The following is a 6,385-nucleotide window of genomic DNA, read 5'->3' as shown; positions in this document are numbered from 1 at the left end:
CAACTATTCTCTATGTAAAGATATAGTGAACTAAACTTAGTATTGCTAAGCCGTCCGACCACTTCTACTTGTTACTCCATGCGACTCCCTCCTGTTAAACTGTTGGCCCTCCCCTTATCTAAAAACACACAGGGACCATCCACAGGTGAGATGACACATCGTGTTTCTTGTTGGGGGATTCACCTGAGGTGCCCTACAAGCTAGAACCACCACCACTGCCACAGTTACTAAAACTGTCGCAGAACAATTTGGCCACTATGGACCTGGCAGATTATGCTCTAGCCTCTAAAGGGGGTGTTAATTGGACGACATGACAAAGTCTGTTGGGACCTAATAGACTCTTTACGACCCTTAACCACCAGTTTAACACAACTCAGCAAACAAATGGACCAAGTAACCATCCACTGCCTGGCCAGCAGTAAGTACTGCAGCAGCTCTGGTTGATGTCCCATCAGTTCTTCCTTGCAAGCTGCTCCAGCCCGCTTCTCAGAAAGCCAGTTTCCCTACACCAGAATGTTATTCCAGATACTTGGGGCTTTCCAGCTGTTTTCTCTCCAGTGTTAACTTGTCTTACAGCAGCAGAAAAATAGCTGCAGTTCAGATAAGTCAGCTTTTATTGCGGGCTTATTGTCTGGCTAAGCTTCCTAGTGGACCACAGCAATTGGGATAGATGATGTCGCTCATACACCGTCATTTGTTGCTGAAATGAGAAGTTTTTGATCATCCTGTAGAGGGCAGAGAAGCTGTTAGCAAGCCACTTTCTCTCAGGGCCCCAGATTAGTAGCAGAATGTGTGATTTAATTTAGGATTGTGGCAGCAGACTGTAGACTCTTTGCAGAGTTTTTTAGCCGGGCAACTGGCAGATAACTTTAAGGATGAAGTTGCAGCTTGGAATGAGCCTGTGGATTTAGACTCCCTCCTCTCCTCTCAGTTAGATAATTGCCTCCACAAACAACGAAGGGAGAAGTAAGGCTATGCAAGCCTTCACCTCTCGTCCACTCCCTAGAATTGCCCCTCCTGCCATTTGAGACAATAATTCCTCTGCTAACTCTAAACTCAGTTCATTTCCAAACAAAGGATGTTTCTGTAACTAGGGGCACCTTGAAGTTCCAGCATTGAAATTTTGGATTTATCTTAACATTTTTCATATGATGCTTGAAGAACATATACACACTGTTATTAGACATCTCGACATAAGAGATAATTACTAAGAAATGGAAATTCATAAAATTTATTAAGCATTTTATTGATCGAAACATCTCTTTTGTTCATGTCCTACAACTGTGGTTTCAATGTTGACATATATATATATATATATATATATATATATATATATATATATATATATATATATATATATAATTATTCTCATTACAATTTGATGTTATTTCAAATGAATTTATGTTTCATATAAATATTACCTTACACCGTGTAAAATTGTAATTACATTTTTTTTAAATGACTAATCATTTGTGATTTTTTTCAACCTAATGTGCCTGTCCCACATGTCTGAGTCCACACTGCAACAAAGCAGAACTAATCTAGGTTCAATGTAAACAAAAGGAAGCGAGTGGTGCTCACTTGCTAAAGACTTTAGATTGGTCTTTAAGAAACACCAATCAAATCAAACACCAGATTCTGTGTATTATTACAGCTAGATGAAAAAACAAAAGTAAAGATCATCTTCTCTTCCGAAGCATTTAGTGTGTGTGTGTTCCTACACCCACCGTGTGTTATTTAAAAATTAATCATATTACTGTTGAATAAATGTATGTTAAATGCTAAGATTAAAATCTAATATAACAGACATTACAAAGTGCCTTTTAGCTGCAATATTAGCTAAAAAAAAAAGTCAAAGTCTTCAGAGCAACACTGATGATGCTCTGTCAGATCCAGAGGAACACACAGGGATAATGGTGGACTGGACTCTGTGAGTGACAGTGGAGCTGTTCTCAAATCAGTTCAGACTGCAGCACTGAGAGTCATCTCCACTTCTTCTGATTCCTCCACTGCTGGATGAAGCTCTCCTCTCCACCTCCACCTCCTGGTAACATGGACCAGTCAGAGCCTCTCTACACACAAGCCGCTGCTTCAAGGTCTGTGGGTCATCAGAACACAGACAGACAGAGAGAGAGAGAGACAGACAGACAGACAGAATTTTTTCTCTTAGTGTCTCTGTGTGGACAGAAGTTCACTGTTTCCTCCACAGTCCACAGACGGACTCAGACTTTGACAGTAAAATGATAATAATGTTGTGTTAACACTCACCTGCCTCAGCCTTCAGTTTCCCTCCTTCTGCTCTGTCCAGTTGAAATGGGGTCTGAACTGATCTTTCTACAGAGCGGTTTTAAAGTGACTCTCCATTCAATTTGCCTTTATTTCAAAATAAGAGTGCACCATTGTTGAAAATAACTTCATCCAGGATTCATCTATCCTCAGTCTGCTTGGTTTCTTCAGCAGCGGAAGCTACAGTAGGGTTTGTAGCCAAATCAGTGATCTGTCCAGTGACCATGGTCGCTTAAACAGACCACTGGTTACTACCTTTGTGGTTCTAGTCCACATTCTCCCTATGGACATCTTGGCAGCACAGTTGGCTGAAAATAATGCTTAGTATATTGAATATTCTTTTAACAATTACCGTGTTAAGACATACTTATTGTTGCACAATTTTATGAAGTGTCTATAAATATTAACCATTATATGGTCCCTGTGGTCTGGACCAGCTCCTCAGTGGTCTGTGGCATGGTCTTAAAGTGCAGACCAACTATTATCTATTATCTATTGCACTTGAGTAGCTACTTTAATGGAGTGTCTAATAAATATGAACCAGTGGTCCTTGCGGTCCTTGGCGTGGTACAAATCTAGCACACACATAATCTCTCCTTATGTCTTCTCTCTCCTTTGGCCATGTGGTAAACTTTTGTTTGCTATTAATGCGTCATTTTTATTGACGCACACTATTGTGTAATAGTGTAGTTGCTGTCCTCATGGTTGCTATACAGACCTGTGGTTGCTACCACTAGGAGTGCTGAAGTGCTAATAGTCCGCAACAGCAGGTGAGTTACTTAAATTTCCTTTCAGACTGAGAATTTATGGTCATAGCAACTGGCAAACAATGCATGCATCTCGAATGTATAAAGCATTTCAAAGCCCAACAACAACCTCCTCTGCTACAGACCAGCTCTATCAAAGAGATGTTTGAAAAGGGACTAATCTACAATTACACTAGAGAAGAATGCACTCAGTTAAATGAGAAAGTCACACCAGATATAACACCTTGTGTCTATCCTGTTTTTGTTTTATTTTTGAGGAGAATGGCTCAGGCCGTCATGTCTACTTTTCAGTTTTTTCAGGAAAAATTTTTGGGAGAACAAGGGTCACATTAGACACAGTCAGTGGAAAATGGACATGTCGCTGCAAAGACAGCAAGAAAAGACTGTGTCCACCTTTATATCTCAATGTGCTGGTTCAGCGCATATAAGAAACGTAGATCAATAGATATAGAGATGCAAAAGCTGACAGAGAATTTTCAGTACACTGCACCAAATATCCCTCAGAAGTTCTCACCAGAGGAAACCAAGTGGCCTTACTGAAACTTGTTACAAAAATTTTACAGTTTATGTGATTCTCACATTTCACAAAGTTTTTTATTTGTCTTTTGTTTTATTTTTATAAAAAAATGGGAAAAAATAAATGCATGTGAAAAAAATGTTGGAGATGGCTTTTGCTATAGTGTGAAGCAAAACAATTAGATTCAAACTCTAAATATACACAATATTTAAAATATACATATCTTCTAGGTCATAAAAATTCACCATATTATATAACTGTTAACTTTGGGTTTTTTTTTAGGTGTCAACATCAAAACTTGCCCCATCTGCAAAACCCCTGTCAGACTTTGGAATCACTTAACAGGATTGAGGTAAAGAGTAAAGAATAATTTATTACAGAAATGCAATTTTACAGTTCATCTTCACCCAGATGCCACCCACTCAGTGGCTTCCCACGTAAAACTGACAGGACAGGACCTAAGCTCCACTACACACCAGTATCCACTGCATTCATTAAATCATACAGTCTTTACTGAGTTGACACATTGCTAAAGTTTTCACAAGTGTTTATCTTCAGGGACAAACCACATCCCACCTTAAGCCTGCCCTGACTGCTAGCTGGGATTCGACCTGAGCAAGGTACCACTGATGGGGGAAGCTGTTTGTGTACTATTCATCCATTTTCTATACCGCTTATCCGTACAAGGTCGCGAGGGGCTGCAGCCAATCCCAGCTGACACTGAGGGATAAAAGCTGTATTTGTGTAGAAAAAGAGAAGACAACATTTTAACAAATCATTTTGAGGCTAACATTCAGAAGCAACAATATATTACTCACTGCTTTTAAAAGGAATAAACTCAGGTCTTAATAGGTGCATTTTTGGGTGAAGGGATCCAGTGACCTTTTGTATTGAAGTGAAATATTTGGGCATCAATTCAGTTTTAGACAATGTTAATTTTTTTCCATGGAAAAAAATCTTTGTCTTTGGTCAATTGCAACACACAACCCTTAAATCTTATGAATTACTTTATTAAGTCTGCTGAAGAGGCCTAATGCCAAAGATGTGAAAGATGATGATCTATCTGTCAACACTGTTGCAAAGTGGGACTGACTTGAGAAAGAAGTAATAGCAAGTGGAATCTGCAAAGGTTTGTGATTGGTGCCTTTGGTGAAAGCTGTAATATGAATAAGGAATGTGAAATTGTTTAATTTCAAAAAACATGGAACTGATGATGATGATGACAACATATGAATCATTTTTTGCCTCTTTTTAAGAGCTAAAAACCCACAATTTATAGTCTGAAGGATTGTCCTATTCCACTTTTGTGCCATGGATTGGACCTGTATCAAGAATTGGGGATATGGTTCCTAAGAGTGAGATCCTGAAAGGTCCCACCGACAAGCCAGCTGCTGAGCCTAAACCACGTACAGGTCCATGCTTGGATGAGGAAGAACTTGTTCGTTTGATTGAGTCCAAAAAGGTACAGCATTTTCCATCCGTACTTTGGTCATTATAGCTGCATAGTTTCTCCATTACTCATATATTTACTTTGTGTTGCGACAGATGGTGTTGATATTTGCCATTCTAGTGTTTGTGATTCTCCTTTTTATTATGCCACCCACAGGCAAGTAAGAGTGAGCCCATTAAAGCCTGCTCAGATCTTGGTGTTTCAACAGCGGGATCCAAGACAGATTTGATGGAACACTTCTCTACACAAATGTTTATCTCAAAATATTTGCCAAGTTGCAAAGAACAAGTGGTAAGGATACAAATTATATATTATCATTTGAACACATACCAGTGTTTCTTAAAACATGCTTATTCCTAAAAGGTAGAGTTAAAAATAATTAAATAAGACTACAACAATGTTTTGCATCTGACAGTAGCTGTTCCTGCAAGAGTAACATCAGTAATCATAAGTTGTATCCATCTAGGTGGTGTGTTGTACATGGGCTGCACTCATTCTGTCTTATACTATTGATCCCCACTTTTGTGGCAAGAAAGTGCAAGGAACCATCTGCATGATGGACTTCTAAACTTTGCACTTCCCCAAAACATCTACATTTCTGATATTGCTGGATGTGTTGCAGGACACACAAACAACAGAACAGAGGTATTTCATCCTCACAATGGAAGGCTTCATGAGGTTTCAATGGAAAACTTACAGGCAGCACAGAACAAAACTGTGAAAGTGCAACTTCCTTGGGTGAAACATCTTCTGTTCAGGAGGAATAAGACCGACCTTCAAAAGGATGACAAATCAGGAGACAGGAGGCCACATCCCATTAGAGGGTCCTCAGAACGCTACTCCCTGTATGACCTCGGCCAGAGGAAATGCTGCACAGCCTCAACATCCTACCTGATCTGTGCAGCCCTGTGAACTCATCAGAAGCTAAACAAAAAAAACAGGTAGCCCTCTTATGACAGATACGTCCTGTTCCAGATGAAGGAAACACACTTCTTGTACAACATAAATCACAAGTTCAGGAAAAACATGGAAAAACAAACCAAAGACAAATTTGGATTGAGTTCAGATGGAAAGCTGATGTGTAAAGGTAATTGTGTGACATATTAGAAATGTTTGTATGCTTTGAAAACTATTTGAGAGATAAGAAATATGATTTTTTATGATTTTTTTTTTACAAATACAAATTCACAGGTTGAGTTGTAACTAATAACAACAATAACAATTTCAGTTCTATCAGGAAAAACAAATTACATTAGTTAAGCTGTGTTGAGGTTGTTTCAATGCCGTAGATTTCTATGTTATGAATTGGGTTGTAAAACTGAAAGGGCTGATCCTTTACAATGACTCCTTTTGGTTTAACATCAC

At 38.9% G+C, this 6,385-nt stretch overlaps 1 long non-coding RNA gene across 1 annotated transcript; it reads left to right on the top strand.

Annotated features, from left to right (window-relative positions):
- The first annotated feature begins 4,766 nt into the window (after positions 1–4,766).
- Positions 4,767–6,243, top strand: LOC139637038 (uncharacterized). The gene is made up of 3 exons (XR_011694512.1): positions 4,767–5,032; positions 5,177–5,311; positions 5,487–6,243. It is a non-coding gene; the product is annotated as an uncharacterized lncRNA (long non-coding RNA).
- The last annotated feature ends 142 nt before the right edge of the window (positions 6,244–6,385 follow it).

This window comes from Trachinotus anak, unplaced genomic scaffold, assembly GCF_046630095.1.
Source record: "Trachinotus anak isolate AG129_WGS33_773 ecotype Australia unplaced genomic scaffold, CSIRO_AGI_Tana_v1 ptg000019l, whole genome shotgun sequence".
In the NCBI taxonomy this organism is placed as follows: domain Eukaryota; kingdom Metazoa; phylum Chordata; class Actinopteri; order Carangiformes; family Carangidae; genus Trachinotus; species Trachinotus anak.
Note: the sequence above shows the minus strand (reverse complement) of the source record. Positions and strands in the feature narration are given on the sequence as shown.